The sequence below is a fragment of the Mobula birostris genome, chromosome 8 (genome assembly GCF_030028105.1).
Source record: "Mobula birostris isolate sMobBir1 chromosome 8, sMobBir1.hap1, whole genome shotgun sequence".
NCBI lineage: Eukaryota > Metazoa > Chordata > Chondrichthyes > Myliobatiformes > Myliobatidae > Mobula > Mobula birostris.
The window spans coordinates 116,820,176-116,847,609 of record NC_092377.1 but is presented as its reverse complement, the minus strand read 5'-3'; the positions used below and the strand labels follow the sequence as shown (position 1 = coordinate 116,847,609).

General features: G+C 48.2%; 1 protein-coding gene across 4 annotated transcripts in view; it reads right to left on the bottom strand.

Moving 5' to 3' along the window:
- cadm4 (cell adhesion molecule 4) overlaps positions 1-27,434 on the bottom strand; it is a 289,714-nt gene that overhangs the window by 251,859 nt on the left and 10,421 nt on the right. The window lies entirely within an intron of this gene.

The window sequence follows — 27,434 nt, the reverse complement described above, 5'->3', positions numbered from 1 at the left end:
GTGTACGTGTAAATGAAAACCTCTATATGTGATATTGTGTGTCTCCACCCCAGCAGTTCATCAGAATCAATCAGGTTTACTGTCACTGACATAAGTCGTGAATTTTGTTGTTTTGGCAGCTGTACTGTGCAAGACATAAAAAGTTACAGTAAGACAAAAATAAATAAATAATGTAAAAGAGGAATAGTGAGGTAGTGTTCATGGGTTCGTGGACCATTCAGAAATCTGATGGCGGAGGAGAAGAAGCTCTTTCCTGAATCATTGAGTGTGTGTCTTCAGGCTCCTCACCTCCTCCCAAATGTCCAGGACAGTGAGGTCCATAGAGATGATGCCACTTTACTGAGAGACAGTCTCTTGAGGATGTCCTCGAAGGTGGGGAGGGGAGTGCCCATGATGGAGTCGGTTGAATCTACAACACATTGTAGCCTCTTGCTCTGCCGGCATTGGAACCTCCACACCCGACAGTGATGGAGTCGGAACGCTCTCCACGTTACACCTCAGGCAATTTGCCAGAGTCTTTGGAGACATACCATCTCCTCAAACTCCTGATGAAACATAGCCACCGGCGTGCTTTTTTTGTGATTGCTTCGACGTCTTTTGCCCAGGATAGATCCTCTGAGATATAAATTGTGATTCCATTCCCTGTGGCAAAAATGTTATAGTCACTCTGTTACAGATCAGCCCAGGGGAGGGGAGGCGAGGTTGCCTTAGTTCAATTTGTTGATGGGTTTTTACCCTGACGGAGAGGAGGAGAGGTAGCTCAATGGATGGGCCAGGAGGTGAACGTGACTCCACAGCCTGGGAGGGCACTGAAGAGAGGGAGGTCAATATTGAGAGACACGGAGAGTGAGATGGAAGGTGTCAATAAACCAAGATCAACACAGTGAAAGTGGTTAACGTTTCAGAGCCTGGTGTGTGAATTTGACACGTGGCTTTGACTGGATATAAGTTTGACATACCACACTCGTTCAGCAACATATCGTCACTAACGGAGTATTTTTGTATTAACTATGCTCTTTCTTGTAATATCAGCACAATTGATGTATAATTGATGTTTTTCTCGTGAATGTTGTATCTCTGACACTGCGTTATCTGTGACGCTGAAGTAACTACGTATTTCATTGTACCTGTGCACACACGGACATGTGTCTGACCACGAACTTGGCACTGACTTTGACTGTTAATCACCCCTGTACACACAGAATAGAGAACAAGGCCTTACTAATTACACTAGTAATTAAATGCCTAACTAAACTACTCCCCTCTGTCCATATCCCTTCATTTCCCACACATTCATGTGTCTGTCTAACAGCCTCTTAAATACCCTTATCGTATCTGCCTCCACCACCCCTGGCAGCACATTCCAAGTACCCACTACTCTCTGTGTTAATAAACCTTGCCCCTTGCATTTCCTTTGAACTTACCTCTCTCACCTTAAGTGTATACAGTCCAGACATTTTAACCCTGAAGGAAAAGATACTGTCTTCAATATTTGCACTTCTCATAATCTTATAAACCTCTATCAGGTCTCTCCCCTGCCTCCAACACTCCAGAGAAAACAACCCAAGTTTATCCAACCTCTCCTAATAGCTCGCACCTTCTAATCCAGGCAGCAACCCGGTGAGTCTCCTCTGCCCCTCTCCAAAGCCTCTGTAATGAGGCAACCAGACCTCCACACAGTACAACTTCACTTATTTTAAAGTTCACAAAGTTATATCCGATTAGCTAGAGGCTGGAGAGAGAGTGCGGGGAAGTGGGGCTGAGGGGGAGGTGATCTGCCATGGGATGTACGGGAGCCAGAAGACCCGCACCTCAAGGTTCCACAACAGTTTCTTCCCCACTGCCTTCAGGTTCTTGAAGCGACCTGAAAAGCCATAACTCTACCTCAAAAAAAACTTCCCTCAACTTGCACGAACATCATTCTGCTTACTTCTGTTATTTCTGTTGTGTAAATTATTGAAATGTCTAACACCAGGCGACATGCATTTAAGGTGAGAGGGGACAAATTCAAAGGAGATGTGAGAGGTAAGTTTGAGAGAGTGAACACTTTATCAGGGTGCTGGTAGAGGCAGAAACATTAGAGACTTTAAAAAGACGTTTAGACAGGCACAGGAATGTGAGGAAAGTGGCATTATGTTGGCAGAAGAGATTAGTTTAGTTGGCCATTTGATGACTAATTTAATTGCTTCAGCACAAGATTCTGTGCCGATGGGCTGTTCCTGGGCTCTTACTGATGCTAATTTCTGTTGCCATGTTTGTAATGTACTGTGCTGTTGTTGCTAAAAGCTCACCTGCCTGGCATTGATACCATGGGAGCACGTGCCCATTACAATGAACCTGGACTCGGGAGACGGATGAATACTGACCCCAGGAACCTGCCCGTTCCCCCGTCGGGGCCTTGATGCTGTGCTCTCCCTCTCTTTCTCTCACTCCCTCCCTGTCCCTCCCTCTCTTCACCTCTCCCTTCCTCTCTCCTCCACCATTCTCCACATCCTCTCTCCCTCCCCACTTCCATCTTCCATCGCGCCCTCTCATTCTACACTCTTCTCCCTCTCATTCTCCTTCATTTGTGCTCTGTATCTTTCCCTACCTCTCTCCCTAAACCTCTCTTTTCCTCAAAAACTCTCTCTCCCTCTGTAACCAACTTGCACCCACACTCTCTCTATCTCCATCTCTCCCCCATGCCCCTTCTCTCCCTCACTCCTACTCTCAAACTCCTGTTCAATCTCAAACCTTTCTCCTTATCTCCCTTTTTCTCTTTCCTTATCTCTCTCTCCTCCCTATCTCCCTCCTTCACTCCCTCCCTTCTTCCCACTCTCTCCCTCCCTCTCTCCCCTTCCTCCCTCTCTCTCCCTCCCTCTCTCTCTCCCTCTCTCCCTCCCTTCTCTCCTTTGCTCTCTCTTTCTCCCTCCCTCCCTGGCCCATTTTCACACAAGAAGTTGTCTGACATTTTTACCTCACTTACCTCACTCAGTTTTGTAACTTCTACAGTTTGAGTTTAAAATGTGATAACTTCAGTGCGAAAAACATATCAGAAACGTAATCTCTGTTGAAAAGATGAATCCTACACCGTGTAATTGGTGTGAATCACGTGCATTTTTAAACTCTTCATTAATTGAAAGCTAGAAGTCAAGTAAGGCAATAAAACCAGATCTTGGATGGGGCTATTCAGCCCATCTAACCCAGCCTCCACCTACAGAACCTGTTCCTGAACTGCACTTCCGGACGGGAAGCTGTAGCTTCCTGACTCACTCCGCAATGCCTTCACAGCACCAATCCCTGCCAATCCAACTGGAGAGACAGAGTCCCTCCGGTCCCTCCCGATACCGGATGCACATTCCCGATACCGATACACATTCCCGATACCGGATACACATTCCTCATACCGATACACATTCCCGATACCGATACACCTTCCCGATACCGGATACACATTCCTGATACCGATACACATTCCCGGTACCGGATACACCTTCCTGATAATGGATACACATTCCCGATAACGGATACACATTCCCGATAATGGATACACATTCCCGATACCAATACACATTCCCGATACCGGATACACATTCCCGATACCGATACACTTTCCCGATAATGGATACATATTCCCGATACTGGATACACCTTCCCGATACCGGATACACATTCCCGATACCGATACACATTCCCGATACCGGATACACATTCCCGATACCGATACACCTTCCCGATAATGGATACATATTCCCGATACCGGATACACATTCCCGATACCGATACACCTTCCCGATACCGGATACACATTCCCGATACCGATACACCTTCCTGATAATGGATACATATTCCCAATACTGGATACACCTTCTCGATACCAGATACACATTCCCGATACCGGATACACATTCCCGATACTGATACACCTTCTCGATACCGGATACACATTCCCGATACCGATACACATTCCCGATACCGGATACACATTCCCGATACTGATACACATTCCCGATACCGATACACCTTCCCGATAATGGATACACATTCCCGATAATGGATACACATTCCCGATACCAGTACACCATTCCGATAACGGATACATATTCCCAATACTGGATACACCTTCTCGATACCAGATACACATTCCCGATACCCGGTACACCTTCCCGATAATGGATACACATTCCCGATAATGGATACACATTCCCGATACCAGTACACCATCCCGATAACGGATACATATTCCCGATACTGGATACACCTTCTCGATACCGGATACACATTCCCGATACCGGATACACATTTCCGATACCGATACACCCTCCTGATAGCCGATAAATATCCCCGATACTGGATACACCTTCTCGATACCGGATACACATTCCTGATACCGGATACACATTCTCGATACTGATACACCTTCCTGATAACGAATACATATTCCCGATACTGGATACACCTTCTCAATACCGAATACACCTTGCCGATACCGAATACACATTCCCGATCCCAGATACACATTCCCGAGACTGGATACGCCTTTTCGATACCAGATACATCTTCTCGATACCCGATACACCATCCCGATACTGGATACACCTTCCGATACCCGATACACCTTCCCGATACTGCATACACCTTCCCGATAACGGTTACACATTCCCGATACCGGATACGCCTTCCCAATAACGGATACCCTTCCCGATAACGGATACCCTTCCCAATACCGGATACACCTTCTCGATACCCGATACACCTTCCCGATACCAGATACATCTTCCCGATACCTGATACACATTCCTGATAACGGATACACGTTCCCGATACCGGATACACATTCCTGACACTGGATACACCTTCCCGATAATGGATACACACTCCTGATACCGGATATACCTTCCCGATAACGGATACCCTTCCCAATACCGGATACACGTTCCAAATACCCGATACACCTTCCCGATACCCGATACACTTTCCTGATACTGGATACACCTTCCGATACCCGATACACCTTCCCGATACCTGTTACACCTTCCCAATAATGGATACATGTTTCTGATACTGGATACACCTTCCTGATACCGGATACACCTTTCCGATACCGGATACACCTTCCTGATACCGGATACTCCTTCCTGATTCCAGATACACCTTCCTGATACTGGATACACCTTCCTGATAACAGATACACCATCCCGATACCTGGTACACCTTCCCGATATCGGATACACCTTCCGATACTGGATACACCTTCCAGATACCGGATACATCTTCCTGATACCGGATACACCTTCCTGATAACGGATACATGTTTCTCATACCAGATACACCTTCCCAATAACGGATACCGGATACACATTCCCGATACCGGATATACCTTCCCGATACTGGATACACCTTCCCGATACCGGATATACCTTCCCAATAATGGATACATCTTCCTGATACACGATACATCATCCGGATATCAGATACACCTTCTTGATACATGATACACATTCCGGATACCCAATCCACCTTCCCGATACTGGATACACATTCCCGATACTGGATATAGCTTCCTGGGACCAAATATTCCTTCCCGATTCTTCATTGTTTGAGGAATTGAGTTCAAGAGGCACAAAGACAAATTGCAGCTCTGGTTAGAGCAGACTGAAATGCTGTGTTCAGTTCTGGTTGCCTTGTTAGAGAATGGATGTAGAAGTTTAAGAAAGGGTGCAGAGGAGATTCACCAGGATGCTGCCTGGATTAGTGAGGGTGCAGAGGAGATTCACCAGGATGCTGCCTGGATCAGAGGGGGTGCAGAGGAGATTTACCAGGATGCTGCCTGGATTAGAGAGGGTGCGGAGGAGATTCACCAGGATGCTGCCTGGATTAGAGATGGTGCAGAGGAGATTCACCAGGATGCTGCCTGGATTAGAGAGGGTGCGGAGGAGATTCACCAGGATGCTGCCTGGATTAGAGAGGGTGCGGAGGAGACCTACCAGGATGCTGCCTGGATTAGAGAGGGTGCGGAGGAGATTTACCAGGATGCTGTCTGGATTAGAGAGGGTGCAGAGGAGATTCACCAGGATGCTGCCTGGATTAGAGAGGGTGCGGAGGAGATTCACCAGGATGCTGCCTGGATTAGAGAGGGTGCGGAGGAGACCTACCAGGATGCTGCCTGGATTAGAGAGGGTGCGGAGGAGATTTACCAGGATGCTGTCTGGATTAGAGAGGGTGTGGAGGAGATTCACCAGGATGCTGCCTGGATTAGAGAGGGTGCAGAGGAGATTCACCAGGATGCTGCCTGGATTAGAGAGGGTGCGGAGGAGATTTACCAGGATGCTGCCTGGATTAGAGAGGGTGCGGAGGAGACCTACCAGGATGCTGCCTGGATTAGAGAGGGTGCGGAGGAGATTCACCAGGATGCTGCCTCGATTAGAGAGGGTGCGGAGGAGACTTACCAGGATGCTGCCTGGATTAGAGGGGGTGCAGAGGAGATTTACCAGGATATTGCTTGGATTAGAGGGGGTGCAGAGGAGATTTACCAGGATACTGCCTGGATTAGAGAGGGTGCAGAGGAGATTTACCAGGATGCTGTCTGGATTAGAGAGGGTGCGGAGGAGATTCACCAGGATGCTGCCTCGATTAGAGAGGGTGCGGAGGAGACTTACCAGGATGCTGCCTGGATTAGAGAGGGCGTGGAGGAGATTCACCAGGATGCTGCCTGGATTAGAGAGGGTGCGGAGGAGATTTACCAGGATTTTGCCTGGATTAGAGGGGGTGCAGAGGAGATTTACCAGCATGCTGCCTGGATTAGAGAGCATGACCTATGAGGATAGGCTGAGTGAGCTCAGGCTTTTCTCTTTGGAGTGAAAGATGATGAGAGGTGACTTGACAGAGGAGTTTAAGATCATCAGAAATACGGACAGGATGGACAACCAGAGACATTTTTCCAGGGCAGAACTGGCTAATATGAGGAGGCATCTTTTTTAAAGTGATTGCAGGAAAGTATAGGGTTGGTTGACAGAAGTAGTTTATTTTTCCAGAGAGTGGTGACTGTGTGAAACACAATGCCAGGGATGATGGTCGAGGCGGATACAGCTGGGAAATTTCAGAGACGCTTAGCGAGGCACATGGATGATCAGGACACGGAGAGTTATGTGGGAGGGAAGGGCTACATTGATCTTGGAGCATATTAAAAGGCTGCAGCAACATTGTAGACTGAAGGAAGTGAACTGTGCTATGTTCTGTATTCCATACTGTGTCTATAAAAACCATTCACCCCCCCCCCAGAAGTTTTTATGTTTTATTGTTTTACAACATTGAATCTCAGTGGATTTAATTTGGCCTTTTTGACACTGATCAACAGAAAAAGACTCTTCTGTGTCAAATTGAAAACAGATCTAAATTAATTACAAACATAAAACACAAAATAATTGATTGCATAAGTATTCACCCCCTTTAACATGACAAACAAAATCATCAATGGTGCATCAATTGGTTTTAGAAATCACATAATTAGTTAAATGAAGATCTGTGTGCAGCCAAGGTGTTTCAACTGACAATAGTAAAAGTACACCTGTATCTGGAAGGTCCAACTGCTGGTGAATCAGTATTGTAAAAGCTACACCAGGAAGGCAATAGAACACTCCAAGCAACTCTGTGAAAAGGTTACTGAAAAGCACAGGTCAGGAAATAGATACAAGAAAATTTCCAAGTCACTGAATACCCCTTGGAGGACAATTAAGCCCCTCAGCTATGTGGAGTACTTCGCCATGTATTCAACCTGAGCCTGAGGCTCCGGAGGGTTCCTGTGCTTTGGAAGACGTCCTGCCTTGTCCCTGTGCCGAAGACACTGCGCCCCAGTGGCCTCAATGACTACAGACCGGTGGCATTGACCTCCCACATCATGAAGACCCTGGAGAGACTTGTTCTGGAGCTGCTCCGGCCTATGGTCAGGCCACACTTAGATCCCCTCCAGTTCGCCTACCAGCCCCGACTAGGAGTTGAGGATGCCATCGTCTACCTGCTGAACCGTGTCTACGCCCACCTGGACAAGACAGTGAGCACTGTGAGGGTCATGTTTCTTCAGTGCGTTCAACACCATCCGCCCTGCTCTGCTGGGGGAGAAGCTGACAGCGATGCAGGTGGATACTTTCCTGGTGTCATGGATTCTTGATTACCTGACTGGCAGACCACAGTATGTGTGCCTGCAACACTGTGTGTCCGACAGAGTGATCAGCAGCACCGGGGCTCCACAGGGGACTGTCTTGTCTCCCTTTCTCTTCACCATTTACACCTCGGACTTCAACTACCGCACAGAGTCTTGTCATCTTCAGAAGTTTTCTGTTGACTCTGCCATAGTTGGATGCATCAGCAAGGGAGATGAGGCTGAGTACAGGGCTACGGTAGGAAACTTTGTCACATGGTGTGAGCAGAATTATCTGCAGCTTAATGTGAAAAAGACTAAGGAGCTGGTGGTAGACCTGAGGAGAGCTAAGGTACCAGTGGCCCCTGTTTCCATCCGGGGGGTCAGTGTGGACATGGTGGAGGATTACAAATACCTGGGGATACGAATTGACAATAAACTGAACTGGTCAAAGAACACTGAGGCTGTCTACAAGAAGGGTCAGAGCTGTCTCTATTTCCTGAGGAGACTGAGGTCCTTTAACATTTGCCAGATGATGCTGAGAATGTTCTACAAGTCTGTGGTGGCCAGTGCTATCATGTTTGCTGTTGTGTGCTGGGGCAGCAGGCTGAGGGTAGCAGACACCAACAGAATCAACAAACTTATTCTTAAGGCCAGTGATGTTGTGGGGAAGGAACTGGACTCTCTCACAGTGGTGTCTGAAAAGAGGATGCTGTCTAAGTTGCATGCCATCTTGGACAATGTCTCCCATCCACTACATAATGTACTGGGTGGGCACAGGAGTACATTCAGCCAGAGACTCATTCCACCGAGATGCAGCACTGAGCGTCATAGGAAGTCATTCCTGCCTGTGGCCATCAAACTTTACAACTCCTCCCTTGGAGGATCAGACACCCTGAGCCAATAGGTTGGTCCTGGACCTATTTCATAATTTACTGGCATAATTTACATATTACTATTTAACTATTTATGGTTCTATTACTATTTATTATTTATGGTGCAACTGTAACGAAAACCAATTTCCCCCAGGATCAATAAAGTATGACTATGACTATGACTATGACTATCAAGAAATGGAAAGAACATGGCACAGTTGAGTATCTACCTAGAGCATGACGTCCTCAAAACTGAGTGACCGTGCGAGAAGGGGACTAGTGAGGGAGGCCATCGAGAGACCTATGACAACTCTGGAGGAGTTGCAGGCTTCAGTGACTGAGATGGGAGAGGCTATGCATACAACATCTGTTGCCCCGGTGCTTCGCCAGTCGCAGCTGTATGGGAGAGTGGCAAAGAGAAAGCCACTGTTGAAAAAAAACTCAGATGAAATCTCGGCTGGAGTTTACCAGAAGGCATGTGGGAGACTCTGAAGTCAGCTGGAAGAAGGTTCTATGGTCTGGTGAAACCAGAATTGAGCTTTTTGGCCATCAGAGTAAACGCTATGTTTGGTGTAAGCCAAACGCTGCACAACATCAGAAACACACCATCCCTACCATGAAGCATGGTGGTGGCTGCATCATGCTGTGGGGATGCTTCACTGCAGCAGGCCCTGGAAGGCTTGTGAAGACAGAGGGTAAAATGAATACAGCAAAATACAGGGAAATCCTGGAGGAAAACCTAAAGCAGTCTGCAAGAGAACTGTGACTTGGGAGAAGATTTGTTTTCCAGCAAGACAATGACCCCAAGCATAAAGCCAAAGCTACACAGGAATGGCTTAAATAACAACTAAGTTAATGTCCTGGAGTGGCCAAGTCAGAGCTCCGACCTCAATCCAATTGAGAATTTGTGGCTGGACTGGAAAAGGGCTGTTCACTTACAATCCCTATGCAATCTGAAAGACCTTGAGCAGTTTTGTAAAGAAGAGTGGGGAAAAATTGCAGTGTCTAGATGTGCAAAGCTGATAGAGACCTGTCCACATAGGTTCAAGGCTGTAATTGCTGCCTAAGGTGCATCTACTAAATAGATAGATAGATAGACATATTTTATTGATCCCGAGGGAAATTGGGTTTCGTTACAGCTACACCAACCAAGAATAGAGCATAAATATAGCAATACAAAATCACAAACAATCAAACAACAATGTGCAAACTATGCCAGATGGAAATAAGTCCAGGACCAGCCTATTGGCTCAGGGTGTCTGACCCTCCACGGGAGGAGCTGCAAAGTTCGATGGCCACAGGCAGGAACAACCACCCATGATGCCCAGTGTTGTATCTCGGTGGAATATGGCCGGAGCCCAACAGCAAAAAGTTTAATATCCGGGCTATAAGCACGTTCCTTGATCATAATATGACCAGGATTGCACCATCTGTTGTTAACCAGGACAGCCAGCCCCCCTCCTTTACGCTTACCGCTCTCAGTGCACTTCCGGTCAGACCGAACGGTCTGGAAGCCCTCCATGGAAACGTTTTGGTCTGACTTGAATACTGACTTGAAGGGGGTGAATACTTATGCAATCAATTATTTTGTGGTTTATATTTGTAATTATTTTAGATCACTTCGTAGAGATCTGTATTCACTTTGACATGAAAGAGTCATTTTCTGTTGATCAGTGTCAAAAAAGCCAAGTTAAATCCACTGTGATTCAATGTTGTAAAACAATAAAATATCAAAGCTTCCAAGGGGCTGGGGGGGTGCGGGTTGTGGAATACTTACTATATATATATATTTACTTTCTGTATATGGAAAATGCATTGGGAAAATGTAATCACACACCACAACATTGATCTTGAAATATACTCTCCAGATATCTGGAGATAGAGATGGGTGCATCGATTCCTCAGCACAGTGATGGGTGTTACCATCTTGGGATTCACCAAGAACACCACTTTAGCAGAATCTCAGATGGTGACAAGGAGGCAGACAACAGCTGGCTGAGTGATGTTGCAATAAAAACCTGGCACTCAATGTCAGTAAGGGATTGTGAGGGAACTCAAACCAGTTCTCATTGAAGGGTCAGCAGTGGAAAGGGTGACCAGCTTCAAGTCCCTGTCTGTCAATATCTCAGAAGATCTATCCTGAGACCAAAATATTGATGCAGTCACGAAGAAAACGTGACACAGGCTCTACTTCATTAGGAGATTTACGAAACTTGGCGTGTCAGCAAAGACTCCTGCAAATTTCTACAGATGCACTGTGGAGAGTATTCTGACTGGTAACAGGAAAGTTACTGGCAAGGTTAGAGCACTGGTTGATTGGTAGGAGGCAGCGAGTGGGAATAGAAGGATCCTTTTCTGGTTGGCTGCCAGTGACTGGTGGGCTTCCTCAGGGATCGGTTTTTGGGACCACTTCTTTTTATGCTGTATGTCAATGATTTCGATGATGGAATAGATGGCTTTGTTGCCAAGTTTGCAGATGATACGAAGACTGGTGGAGGGGCAGGTAGTGCTGAGGAAACAGGTCAGCTGCAGAAGGATTTAGACAGATTAGGAGAACGGGCAAGAAAGTGGCAAATGAAATACAATGTTAGAAAATGCATGGTAGAAGAAATAAATGTGCAGACTATTTTCTAAATGGGGAGGAAATCCAAAAATCTGTGATGCAAAGGAACTTGGGATCCTTGTGCAGAACACCCTAAAGTTTAACTTGCAGGTTGAGTTGGCAGTGAGGAAGGCAAATGCAATGTTAGCATTCATTGCAAGCAGTCTAGAATACAAGAGCAGGGATGTGATGCTGAGGCTTTATAAGGCTCTGGTGAGGCCTCACCTTGAGCATTGTGAACAGTTTTGGGCCCCTCATCTTAGAAAAGATGTGCTGGCATTGGAGAGGGTTCAGAGGAGGTTCATAAGTATGATTCTGGGAATAAAAGAGTTATCATACAAGGAATGTTTGACGGTTCTGGATCTGTATTCGTTGGAATTTAGAAGGATGGGGGGGGGGGCGCGGAATCTCATTGAAACCTTTCAAATGTTGAAAGGCCTAGACGGAGTAGATGTGGAAAAGATGTTTCCCATGGTGGTGGAGTCTAGGACAAGAGGCACAGCCTCAGGATAGAGAGGCATCCATTTAAAACAGAGATGCGGAGAAATTTCTTTAGCCGGGGGTGGTGAATTTATGGAATTTATTTCCACAGGCAGCTGTGGAGGCCAGGTCGTTGGGTGTATTTAAGGCAAAGCTTGATAGGTTTTTGTCTGGACACAGCATCAAAGGTTATGGGAAGAAGGCTGGGGAGTGGGGCTGAGGACGGGAAAAAAAAAGATCAGCCATGATTGAATGGTGGAGAAGATTAGATGGGCCAAATGGCCTAATTCTGCTCTATGGCTTGTGGCATCATGGAATGGAGGCTCCAATGCGTGGGGTTGCAAGAGGCTGCAGACGGTTGTAGGCTGAGCCGGCTCCAGTGTGGGCACAAACCTTACCACCATCAAGGACGTCTCCAATGATGGTCCTCAAGATGGTGGCACCTATCACTGAGGACCCTCACCCTCCCGGACATGCCACCTTACCACCATCGAGGAGGAGGTACGGGAGCCTAAAGACCCACCCTCAATGTTTTAGGAACAGCTTCTTCTCCTCTGCCGTCAGATTTCTGAACGGTTCATGAACCCATGAGCACTCCCTCACTATTCCTCCTTTGCACTGTGTTTTTCTTTTCATTGTAACTGAGGGTATCTTTTTCTTACCTCTTGCACTGAACTGGTGCTGCAAAACAAGTTTCATGAGATGCTTCGTCAAACATTAACTCAGTGGATTCCATTGCTCCCGCCCGACCCCTGTGATGTGGGTTCGATCCTGAACTCCAGTGCTGAAGGTGTGGACTTTGAACGTTTGTAGGTTGCAACGCGACATTGACGGGATACAGAGTTGGGCTGAGAAGTGACAGATGGAGTTCAGTCCAGGAAAGTGTGAAGTGTTTCAGACTGGAAGGTCAAACTTGAAGTCAGAGTGCAGGCTAATGGCAGGATTCCTGGCAGTGTGGTGCAACAGATGGATATTGGGGTACACGTCCAACGATCCTTCAAAGTTGCTACCCAAGCTGATAGGCTGGTTAACGAGGTGTGTTGGCCTTCATTAATCAGAGGATTGAGTTCAAGAACCGTGAGGTAATGTTGCAGCCCTATAAAACCCTCATTAGACCACAGTTGAAATATTAAGGTTGCCTCATTATAAGAAGCTTTAGGGAAGATGCAGAGGAGATTTACCAGGATGCTGTCCTGGATTAGAGAACATGTCTTATGAGGATAATTTGAGAGAGCGAGGGCTTTTCTCTTTGGAGTGAAGGAGGATGAGAGGAGACCTGATAGACATGGACAAGACCATGAGCAGCATTGATGAATGGACAGCCAGCGCCCTTTGCCCAGGGGGAGATGGATAATAAGAGGGGTGATAATTTTAATATTGGAGAAAGTATAGTGGGGTAAGTCAGGCATAAGTTTTTTCACACAGAGGGTGATAGGTACATAGAATGCATTGCCAGGGATGGTGCCAGAGACAGATACATCAGGGACTTTAAGAAAATCTTAGATAGATGATAGAAAAATGGAGGGCTATGTAGGAGGGAAGGGTTAGATTAATCTTAGAGTAGGTTGGAAGGTTGGCACAAGATCATGGGCCAAAGGACCCGTAGTATGTTCTATCTTGCAGTCGGTGCATGAATCACCCTCTATAAACCTCCCACTCCACACCCCTCACCCTTCCGTGCACGACTGATTGATAAAGCCTGGGGGCAGTTAGTGTAAATGTATGCAAAATGTATGTACCCAGTTGACGGGCCAAATGGCCTCTTGAACCAGCCTGTGGCTCTCCATGGGGATTGAGATCCAGGAATTCATGAGAATAAATCCCTTCCCATCCCCATCCTAAGGGCAAAGTCTTTGTTCTCCACCTCCTACCAAGGGAGAAACTCCCCTTTACTCCTTCCTTCCCTGTCAACCTGTCAAGATCCCTGACTCTTTTTGATGAGAGCAGCCCTCTTCATCAATGCTGCTAACCCTCCAGTGCAGTATGTAAGGCAGGCTCCTGCTGACAGGAACATTATATTGGGGCTGAATGGACTCCTAATTATATTTTACAGTTTCAACAAACCTTCGCAATAATCTGATGAAAATTCTTTGCAAATATATGCAGGAATTCCCAAGACAGGCTTGATTCCACTTAAATATTCTATAACTTCAAATATTACACGATGATCTCTTCAAGGATTGAATCCTCCCATGAGAGTTTTAAATAATTAAAGGGATTATTCTATTCAACAATATTCTTAATGCGATTTAGACATTGGGAAGCTTTGGAAGACAATCTTGTTCAATTTGATAAAAGTCTAACTTCCAGCTAAATTCTATTCTTATTAATACTGAATTAGGACATTTTTCAAAACATTATCTTTCACTCTGCAAAGATACAGAGCGAGGCTCCCTGCACACCGACCCATCACACACTCCCAGTCAAACAGAGTGAATCTCCCCCAACACCATCCTATCACACAATCCTGGGGTTAGACGCAGAGTGAATCTCCCCCCATAATGTCCCATCATTCACTCCCGGGGTCAGACACAGAGTGAAGCTCTCTCTACTCTGTCCCATCACACATTCCCAGGGTCAGACACAGAGTGAATCTCTCTCTACACAGTCCCATCACACACTCCTGGGGTGGGACACAGAGTGAATCTCCTTCTGCACTGTCCCATCACACACACTCGGGGTCAGACACAGAGTGAAGTTCCCTCCATACCATCCCATCACACACTCCCAGGGTCAGACACAGAGTGAAGTTCCCTCCACACCGTCCCATCACACACTCCCAGGGTCAGACACAGAGTGAAGCTCCCTCCACACCGTCTCATCACACACTCCCGGGGTCAGACACAGAGTGAAACTCCCTCCACACCGTCCCATCACACACTCCCAGGGTCAGACACAGAGTGAAGCTCCCTCCACACCGTCCCATCACACACTCCCAGGGTCAGACACAGAGTGAAACTCCCTCCACGCTGTCCCATCACACACTCCCAGGGTCAGACACAGAGTGAAACTCCCTCCACACTGTCCCATCATATACTCCCGGGGTCAGACACAGTGTGAAGCTCCCTCCACACTGTCCCATCACACACTCCCAGGGTCAGACACAGAGTGCATCTCCCTCTACGTCGTCTCATCACACACTCCCAGGGTCAGACACAGAGTGAAGCTCCCTCCACACTATCCTATCACACACTCCCAGGGTCAGACACAGAGTGAAGCTCCCTCCACACCGTCCCATCACACACTCCCAGGGTCAGACACAGAATGAAATTCTGACTTCTTCCTCCTCTCCTCCCCAAACTCCCCGCAGTTTCCACGCCACACCCAAACACATGAGGCCCCACATGGACATACGCTCAGACGTGCACACAGGTCGAGCTCAGGTGTCTGGAAGTCCCCCTATTGTGCCATTGTGTCTTGTATCACGCTAGGTGAAGCATGACCTTCCTCTCTCTCTTTCTGGATGCAGACTACTTGTCCCACCTGTGTTTCACCCTCACTGTTTACATTCCCAGTGCAGCAAGCTTGTGTCAGGTTTTCAGCAGGGCTCAGATTCTCACTGCAAGCCAGTGTCCAATCTGCCTGTTCGAACACAAACTAATCCTTTCACACCAGCCCATGTTATTGAAAAGAGCAGTCTGGGTGTGATAACACGCCACAGTGTGTCGTGACACATCATTAACATCTTCAACCTGTTCCCTGGTACAAGTCAGTGGCTGCAATCTGCCATACGAGGAATATCGTGCTTCAACTTGTTTGTCAGTTCATTTCCCGTCACTTCCATTGTGTGGCACTGAAAATCCCCTCGTACTTCCCCGAACCTTCTGCATCATGGAGCAGTACTAAGGGCAGGCAGAGAGAGGACCGTGCAGAGGGAGAGCTGTGGGAGGGGGTGAGGAGGGAACGCTGTGGGAGGGGGTGAGGAGGGAACACTGTGGGAGGGGACGGTGAGGAGGGAAAAATGTGGGGGGGCAGTGAGGAGGGAACACTGTGGGAGGGGGTGAGGAGGGAGCGCTGTGGGAGGGGACGGTGAGGAGGGAACGCTGTGGGAGGGGGTGAGGAGGAGGGAATAATGTGGGAGGGGGTGAGGAGGGAATAATGTGGGAGGGGGTGAGGAGGGAGCGCTGTGGGAGGGGCGGTGAGGAGGGAACGCTGTGGGAGGGGCGGTGAGGAGGGAACACTGTGGGAGGGGGTGAGCAGGGAACGCTGTGGGAGGGGGTGAGGAGGGAACGCTGTGGGAGGGGACGGTGAGGAGGGAAAAATGTGGGGGGGGCAGTGAGGAGGGAACACTGTGGGAGGGGGTGAGGAGGGAACGCTGTGGGAGGGGGTGAGGAGGGAATACTGTGGGTGGGGGTGAGGAGGGAACGCTGTGGGAGGGGCGGTGAGGAGGGAACACTGTGGGAGGGGACGGTGAGGTGGGAACGCTGCGGGAGGGACGGTGAGGAGGGAACACTGTGGGAGGGGGCGAGGATGGAACACTGCGGGAGGGGTGGTGACCAGGGAACACTGTGGGTGGGTACGGTGTATAACTGTCAAGTGGACACGGTTCTCCAGCTTTGGTGTAATGAAAGTTTGAAATATTTGTTCCTCGGACACGTCGAACTCGACAGTCACACAGGCCCTTCAGCCCATCTGCTCCTTGCTCACCAAGATCCTTATCTAAGCTAGTCTCGTTTTCCCATGTTTGGCCTATATTCCTCTAAACTTTTCCTATCCATGTAGTTGTCCAAGTGTCTTTTATATGTCGTTAATGTACCTGCCTCAACCACTTCCTCTGGCAGCTCAGTACACATACAGACTTCCCTGAGAGTGAAGACCTTGTCCCTCAAATTCCTGTCAGATCTCTGCTCTCACCTCAAACCTGTTCCTATTCGTTTTTGATTTCTCCACCCTGGGGAAAAGACTGTGCGTTTACCCTGTCTGTGACCCTCATGGTTTTTGGTCACCGTTCCGTCTCCAGTGCTCCAAGGAAGGAAGCTGTCGAACCTCTCTCTGTGACTCAGGCCACGGGGTCCTGCCAATGTTCTCCTGAATCTTTCCGGCATCCTCTCCAGCTGAATGACACCCTGCCTGTAGCTGGTCCAGAACTACACACAATATCGCAAGGAGACCAAATGCCTTCCTCACCACCCTGACTACCCGTGTCACCCCCCCAGGGAACCATGTACCTGTACCCCAGGGTCACTCCGTTCTACATCACCCCCCAGGGAACCGTGTACCTGTACCCCTGGGTCCCTCCGTTCTACCTCACCCCCCCAGGGAACCGTGTACCTGTACCCCAGGGTCACTCCGTTCTACATCACCCCCCAGGGAACCGTGTACCTGTACCCCTGGGTCCCTCCGTTCTACATCATTCCCCAGGGAACCGTGTACTTGTACCCCTGGGTCCCTCCATTCTACGTCACCCCCCAGGGAACCGTGTACCTGTACCCCAGGGTCTCTCCATTCTACATCACCCCCCCAGGGAACCGTGTACCTGTACCCCTGGGTCCCTCCGTTCTACATCACCCCCCAGGGAGCCATGTACCTGTGCCCCAGGGTCTCTCCATTCTACATCACCCCCCCAGGGAACCGTGTACTTGTACCCCAGGGTCTGTCTGTGCTACATCACCCCCCAGGGAACTGTGTACCTGTACCCCAGGGTCTGTCTGTGCTACATCACCCCCCAGGGAACTGTGTACCTGTACCACAGGGTCTATCTGTTCTACATCACCCCCCAGGGAACCGTGCACCTGTACCCCAGGGTCTCTCTGTTCTACATCACCCCACAGGGAACTGTGTACCTGTACCCCAGGGTCTGTCTGTGCTACATCACCCCCCAGGGAACCGTGTACCTGTACCCCAGGGTCTATCTGTTCTACATCACTCCCCAGGGAACCGTGTACCTGTACCTCAAGGTCTCTTTGTTCTACATCACCCCCCAGGGAACCGTGTACCTGTACCCCTGGGTCTCTCCGTTCTACATCACCCCCCAGGGAACCGTGTACCTGTACCCCTGGGTCTCTCCGTTCTACATCACCCCCCCCAGGAAACCGTGTACCTGTACCCCTGGGTCTCTCCGTTCTACATCACCCCCCAGGGAACCGTGTACCTGTACCACAGGGTCTCTCTGTTCTACATCACCCCCCAGGGAACCGTGTACCTCTACCCCAGGGTCTGTCTGTGCTACATCACTCCCCAGGGAACCGTGTACCTGTACCCCAGGGTCTGTCTGTGCTACATCACTCCCCAGGGAACCGTGTACCTGTACCCCAGGGTCTGTCTGTGCTACATCACTCCCCAGGGAACCGTGTACCTGTACCCCAGGGTCTGTCTGTGCTACATCACTCCCCAGGGAACCGTGTACCTGTACCCCAGGGTCTGTCTGTGCTACATCACTCCCCAGGGAACCGTGTACCTGTACCCCAGGGTCTGTCTGTGCTACATCCCTCCCCAGGGAACCGTGTACCTGTACCCCAGGGTCTGTCTGTGCTACATCACTCCCCAGGGAACCGTGTACCTGTACCCCAGGGTCTGTCTGTGCTACATCACTCCCCAGGGAACCGTGTACCTGTACCCCTGGGTCTGTCTGTGCTACATCACTCCCCAGGGAACCGTGTACCTGTACCCCAGGGGCTTGCTGTTCTACATCACTCCCCAGGGAACCGTGTACCTGTACCCCAGGGTCTGTCTGTGCTACAAGACTCCCCAGGGAACCGTGTACCTGTACCCCAGGGTCTGTCTGTTCTACATCACCCCCCAGGGAACCGTGTACCTGTACCCCAGGGTCTGTCTGTGCTACATCACTCCCCAGGGAACCGTGTACCTGTACCCCAGGGGCTGTCTGTGCTACATCACTCCCCAGGGAACCGTGTACCTGTACCCCCGGGTCTCTCTGTTCTACATCACTCCCCAGGGAACCGTGTACCTGTACCCCAGGGGCTGTCTGTGCTACATCACTCCCCAGGGAACCGTGTACCTGTACCCCAGGGGCTTGCTGTTCTACATCTCTCTCCAGTGCCCTGCTATTCATGGTGTATGTCCTACCCTCTAATGACAGCTGAGAATTTCTTGTCTCGCACAGGGGGTTGGAAAAATGCTTTAAAGACGAAGAAGATTAAAGATGAGGTTTATTTGACACATGTACATCGAAATGTTATTTGTGTCTGATCAAATCAGCAAGGATGTGCTAGGGGCAGCCTGCAAGTGTCGTGAAGCTTCTGGGACCAATGTAGCATGTCCACAACTTATTAACCCTAACCCGTACATCTTTGGAGTGCCTGGAAGAAACACACATGGTGATGGAGAAGGGTAGACAGCAGCAAGAATTGACTCCAGGTTGCTAGCACTGTCACAGTGGCACACTGATGTGCCATACTGCCCGTCAAGTCTGTGCCCACTGTCACAGTGGCACACTGATGTGCCATACTGCCCACTGTTACAGTGGCACACTAATGTCTGCTCCAACATTCCATCATGGCTAATTTATTATCCTCCTCAATCCCATTCTCCTGCCCTCTTCCCATATCCTTTGACACCCTTACTAATCAAGAACCTATCTTGCCAGTACTCACCTTAAATATACCCAATGACTTGGCCTCCACAGCCACCTATGGCAATGAATTCCACAGATTCAAACCCTTCTGCCTGAAGAAATTCCTCATCTCTGTCCTAAGGGACATCCTTCTATTCTGAGGCAGTTCCCTGACCCTCCACTCCAACACTAGGAAACATCCTCTCCACATTCTCTCTATTTGGGCCTTTCAATATTCGGTGGTTTCAATGAGATTCCTCTCCTCTCCTCCCCCCTCCCCCAAATTCTTCTAAATTCCAGCGAGTACAGATCCAGAGACATCAAATGCTCCTAACATGTTAACCCTTTCGTTCCCAGATCATTCTTGTGAACCTCCTCTGGACCCTCTCCAAACCCTTTTGCCTCCCCACCACAGTGCCGCAATGAGGGAAACATATGTCCTCCCCCAGGGACGGGACAGAGAGGTACACAGCATCAGCATGTGGTAATGCTCCTTTCGAATCCTGCCCTAGGCGCTCACAGTCAGGAGAATTCCCAAATGAAAAATCGAATGGATTTACAGTGAAATCACACTTAAAAACTTCAATAAGCTTCAAGGAGCGAACAGAATCTGTGAGCATAATTACCCACAGACTACAGGCTGGAATTTTTAATTATTAAAAAAAATCAGTCAAGGGTTTAATTATATTTTCGAAGTTACATCAGCAGTTGCTAATTTCCCTCAATGATACAAAAGTCAATGTGTGCGGTTCCACAGACATAATTCACAATGCAACACACAGCCATTCCGTGAGTCAACGGGTGGTACATCTCTCTCACACTCACACTCACACATACACACAGACACACACTCACACACACATATACACGTGTCAATGGGTGGTACATCTCTCTCACACACACGTACTCACACACATATATACACACATACACATACAAATATACACACTGACACACACACATACGTACAAACACACATATACACACTCACAGACACGCACACATATACACAGACACATACTATACACACACTCACTCTCACTCCACACACACACCTAGTCTCCACACTCTCACACACACATATACTCATTCATATTCCACACACAGAGACTTTCACACACACATCAGACACCAACAGGCACTCACCCACACACATACTCACACTCCACACTCTCACCTACATTACACACACATACACTCTCACATTCCACACATACTCACCTACACAACCACACACACACTTGCACTAACACACACTCCACACACAGACTGTATATACATACTCACAAGATGCACTCAAACATTCACACACGCAGACACAAACACACATTCAGCAACACACTCACACACACACACTTACTCAGTCACACTCCACACACACACAAACAACCACACACTACACATACCCACCCGCACTCCACGCACTCACTTAGGCACAGACACTCCACACACATGCACTCAAGCACACTCCACACACACGTTCCAGCACAGACACACACACAGCTCTCACTAACACCCACACAGTCCATACTTTCACACATACGCACGCTCACCCACACTCCACACACACTCACAAAACCCACACACACACATGCTCACATATACACACAGACACACATTCATGCACACACTTACACAGACACACACTACACACTCACCCACAATCTGCACAGACTCTCACACTCAGACACACTCATACAAGCACACACATTCAGCACACACACATGCACACACAAATATACACACACCCACATACACACACACTATCTCACTCATTTGCACTCACACACACACACCCACATCCCACATGCACACACACACTTACACATTCACACTCACACACTGATACTCTCACACACTTCCCACACACATATGCATTTACCCACATTCCACCCACACGCACAAACTCACACACCCATCATACACACTCCACATGTAAATACATACACACACACTCACCCAGACTCCATACTTTCACATGTACATGTCCTCACCCACATTCTACACATAAACACACAACACACATACATGCACATGTACACTCACACACACACTCCCCACAGACACTCACACACTCACACTCTGCACTCCACACCTGCGTGCATGTATACACACACACAAACAGGGTACAATGCCCCTCATACAGTTTGTCCTCAGATTTCTATGAGACCTCATTTAAATTTATTTAATGAATTTAATGTAAATTCACCGCACCCCAGGAGACTCTAAGTTCTGCATTGTTAGTTCCAGCATTGTTGATGCCTGCGTGGAAATGCCAGACTTGCACTTGGAGTATTGTGAGCAGATTTGGGACCATTATCTCAGAAAGATTGCGCTGGCATTGCAGACGGTTCTGAGGAGGTTTGCAAGAATGATTTAAAAGAGATCTGAGGGGCAACTTCTTCACCCGGATGAGTGAGTAGACAGAACAAGTTGCCAGAAGAAATGCATGAGGCAGGTACATTGACAAAATTTGAAAACATTTAGACAGGTACAGGAAAAGACTTAGAGGGATAGAGGCCAAAGGCAAGGAAATGAGACGGGCTTGGATGGGAATTGTGGTGGGAATGGAGGAGTTGGGCTGAAGAAACTCTATGGGTTCTCCCAATGTGTGGGGAATGGAGGGATGTGGACATTGTGTAGACAGAGGGGATTAGTGTGTCAGACACACACATGAATGTGTGGGGAATGGAGGGATATGGACATTGTGCAGACAGAGGGGATTAGTGTGTTAGACACATATGTGAATGTGTGTGGAATGCAGGGATATGGACATTGTGTAGACAGAGGGATTAGTGTGTCAGACACACACATGAATGTGTGAGGAATGGAGGGATATGGACATTGTGTAGACAGGGGATTTGCTTGACTCGGTATCATTAGTTTAATTTAACGTTGTGGACTGAAGGACCTATAGTGTTCTGTGTTCTACATTTTGAAAAACTGCCAGGCTCAAGGTTGCTGCATAATCGGAGATTCATGCAGCTAACCGAGCGAAGGACTGTTGAGGTCGGAATGCTGGGCGAATGTCTCCCTGCTCTCCATTCTCTCAGCTTCTCAAGGCAGCCGAGGAATTCTGGTAGGAAGCAGAAGGAATTCAAGGCATCCTGGGAGGGGGAGGTTCGACATCACCTTTCTTCATGGAGTCACGCAACATAGAAACAGGCAATGTGGCCCATCTGGCCCATGCTAGCCCAGATTCCCATCTGAGTCAGTCCCATTTTCCCGTGTTTGGTCCTAAATCTCTCCTATCCTTGTACCTGTCCAAAGGTCTTTGAAACGTTCTTGTACCTGCCTCAACAACTTCCTCTGGCAGATCATTCCATAACAACCACCATCCTCTGAGTGAAAAACCTACGCCTCAGCTCCCTATTAAACCTCTCCTCTCTCACTTTCTCGCTCCTGATTCCACACCCCTGACAAAAAGACATGCACCTTATCTCATGATTTTAAACACTTTGGTAAAGTTTACCGTCAGTCTCCTATGCTCCAATGAAAGAAGTTCCAAGTTCCCTCTCCATAACTCAGTCCCTGCTACATCCTCATAAATCTCGTCTGCACTCTTTCCTATAGCCTTACACAATAATCCATGTGCTGCCTGAGCAATGTCTTATACGGCTGCAGCTCGATGTTCCAACTCCGGTACTCAGTGCCCTGACTGATGAAGGGCCGAGTGCCAATACCTTCTTCACCACATCTCTACCTGTGCCAAATACCTTCTTCACCACATCTCTACCTGTGCCAATACCTTCTTCACCACATCTCTACCTGTGCCAAATACCTTCTTCACCACATCTCTACCTGTGCCAAATACCTTCTTCACCACATCTCTACCTGTGCCAAATACCTTCTTCACCACATCTCTACTTGTGCCAACACCTTATTCACCACATCTCTACCTGTGCCAAATACCTTCTTCACCACATCTCTACCTGTGCCAAATACCTTCTTCACCACATCTCTACCTGTGCCAATACCTTCTTCACCACATCTCTACCTGTGCCAAATACCTTCTTCACCACATCTCTACCTGTGCCAATACCTTCTTCACCACATCTCTACCTGTGCCAAATACCTTCTTCACCACAGCTCTACCTGTGCCAAATACCTTCTTCACCACATCTCTACCTGTGCCAAATACCTTCTTCACCACATCTCTACCTGTGCCAATACCTTCTTCACCACATCTCTACCTGTGCCAAATACCTTCTTCACCACATCTCTACCTGTGCCAAATACCTTCTTCACCACATCTCTACCTGTGCCAACACCTCATTCACCACATCTCTACCTGTGCCAAATACCTTCTTCACCACATCTCTACCTGTGCCAATACTTTCTTCACCACATCTCTACCTGTGCCAAATACCTTCTTCACCACATCTCTACCTGTGCCAATACCTTCTTCACCACATCTCTACCTGTGCCAATACCTTCTTCACCACATCTCTACCTGTGCCAAATACCTTCTTCACCACAGCTCTACCTGTGCCAAATACCTTCTTCACCACATCTCTACCTGTGCCAATACCTTCTTCACCACATCTCTACCTGTGCCAATACCTTCTTCACCACATCTCTACCTGTGCCAAATACCTTCTTCACCACAGCTCTACCTGTGCCAAATACCTTCTTCACCACATCTCTACCTGTGCCAACACCTCATTCACCACATCTCTACCTGTGCCAAATACCTTCTTCACCACATCTCTACCTGTACCAAATACCTTCTTCACCACAGCTCTACCTGTGCCAATACCTCCTTCACCACATCTCTACCTGTGCCAAATACCTTCTTCACCACATCTCTACCTGTGCCAATACCTTCTTCACCACATCTCTACCTGTGCCAATACCTTCTTCACCACATCTCTACCTGTGCCAATACCTTCTTCACCACATCTCTACCTGTGCCAAATACCTTCTTCACCACATCTCTACCTGTGCCAACACCTCATTCACCACATCTCTACCTGTGCCAAATACCTTCTTCACCACATCTCTACCTGTGCCAATACCTTCTTCACCACATCTCTACCTGTGCCAATACCTTCTTCACCACATCTCTACCTGTGCCAATACCTCCTTCACCACATCTCTACCTGTGCCAAATACCTTCTTCACCACATCTCTACCTGTGCCAATACCTTCTTCACCACATCTCTACCTGTGCCAATACCTTCTTCACCACATCTCTACCTGTGCCAAATACCTTCTTCACCACATCTCTACCTGTGCCAAATACCTTCTTCACCACATCTCTACCTGTGCCAACACCTCATTCACCACATCTTTACCTGTGCCAAATACCTTCTTCACCACCCTCTCTACCTGTGCCATCTTCACCACCACTCTCTCTACCTGTGCTGCCACTTTCAGCAAACTATGTCCCTGTACCCCAAGGTCCCTCTATTCTGCAAGACACCACAGGGTCCTGCTGTTCTCTGCCTTCCCTCACCTGCATTCTCAAAGTGCAACAACTCACACTTATCTGAATTAAACTCTATTTGCTATTCCTTGGCCCATTCACACAGATGATTAAGATGGCTTTACAATTTTTCAAACAATTTTTCCTGCCTACAGCATCACCTCTTTTAGTGCCATCTGCAGAGCTACTAACCCTCTCCCATTCTCACCCAAATCGCTTTCTACTAACCCTGTCCCATTCTCACCCAAATCGTTTTCTACTCACCCTGTCCCATTCTCACCCAAATCGTTTTCTACTAACTCTCTCCCATTCTCACCCAAATCATTTTCTACTAACCCTCTCCCATTCTCACCCAAATCGCTTTCTACTAACCCTGTCCCATTCTCACCCAAATCATTTTCTACTAACCCTGTCCCATTCTCACCCAAATCGTTTTCTACTAACTCTCTCCCATTCTCACCCAAATCATTTTCTACTAACCCTGTCCCATTCTCACCCAAATCGTTTTCTACTAACCCTGTCCCATTCTCACCCAAATCATTTTCTACTAACCCTGTCCCATTCTCACCCAAATCGTTTTCTACTAACCCTGTCCCATTCTCACCCAAATCGTTTTCTACTAACCCTGTCCCATTCTCACTCAACTCACTTTCTACTAACCCTGTCCCATTCTCACCCAAATCATTTTCTACTAACCCTTCCCGTTCTCATCCAAATCGTTTTCTACTAACCCTGTCCCATTCTCACCCAAATCGTTTTCTACAAACCCTGTCCCATTCTCACCCAAATCGTTTTCTACTAACCCTGTCCCATTCTCACCCAAATCGTTTTCTACTAACCCTGTCCCATTCTCACCCAAATCGTTTTCTACTAACCCTGTCCCATTCTCACCCAAATCATTTTCTACTAACCCTGTCCCATTCTCACCTAAATCGTTTTCTACTAACCCTGTCCCATTCTCACCCAAATCGTTTTCTACTAACCCTGTCCCATTCTCACCCAAATCGTTTTCTACTCACCCTGTCCCATTCTCACCCAAATCATTTTCTACTAACCCTGTCCCGTTCTCACCCAAATCGTTTTCTACAAGTGATGGATAATGAGGGCCGGAGGCAGTGGGAGGGGGGCATGGAAAGGACTGTGAGAACTGTCCCATCTACACTCCCACTCTGCTGTTGTTTGTAGAGTCACAACTGATTTTTCTTCACCACCAAGCATCACCATTGACAACGTATCTGGGGCTAAAATGCTCAAAGTTGGGGAAACAGTCAAGAAAGTTCACCAAGGCCTCGACTTACAAAAAGATTCAGAATGTCTCCGTTGACCCTCGACAACCTTGATCAAAAAGCATGCTGGATTATGGCTCGGTATGCCAACTGCTCTGCCAAGACCTCAAGAAACCTCAGAGAATTGTGGACACATCATGGAAACCATTGTTCCTTCCAAAGTCTGTCCACGTTCCCACTGTCTCAGAAAGCAGCCAATATCATCAAAGACCCTACCCACCCCAGATACTCTCTCTTCCCCCTACCCCCCAACAGGCAGAAGTTACGAAAACCTGAAATCACGTACCACCAGGCTCAAGGACTGCTTCCACCCCAGTATTGAACGGTTCCATAGTATGATAAGGTGGACTTATCCCACACTTTATTCTGACAGTTGTCGTGGCCCTTGTACCGTATTGTTTACCTGCACCGTACTTTCTGTTACACTTTATTCTGCATTCTGTTATTGTTTTACCTTGTTCTCCCTCAACACACTGTGTAATGATTTGATCTATATAAACAGTATGCAAGACAAGCTTTTCAGTGGACCTTTGACAGTAATACAGCAGCTCCAGTTCTAGCAACACAACCCCAACTGGAGTGACTTTCTCCACCAGTCCCACCCACCCCATCCTGGAGTCACTCCTTCCCTCACGTACTCCTCGATCTGAGACACAGGGATGGGGTGTGGGCTCCAGGCAGGAGTTCACTGTCATCACCACCCTCTCCCCAACCCCCCACCCGCCCCTCGGGTCTTCCTGTGACGCAGGGTGGCACCGTTTGCCCCTTCCCAGGCTGAAATCCGTCCACTCTGGGAAGTTCCCAGGATCTTCTCCAGCCTGACCCGGGTGCTGGGCAGAGAACCGGGAGTGTGTCATACATCCATCGGTGACTGGGCACTGCTGAACATACCCTCAGACAGACCTCTCACCAAGGGGCAAGGGCAGGGCAAGAGGAGAAAGAGAAAAAAGAGAGAGCTTGAAAAAGGAGAGGGGGAGGGAGAGAGGAGAGAAGAGGAAAGGTAGGAGCTTGGGGAGAGATGAAGAGAGAAATTGGGGAGAGAGCAGAGAAAGGAGGGAGATGAACAGGGAGAAAGTGTAAAGGGCGTGAGAGAGGAGGAAAGAGTAGAGAGGGTGTAACGGATGAAGGGAAGTG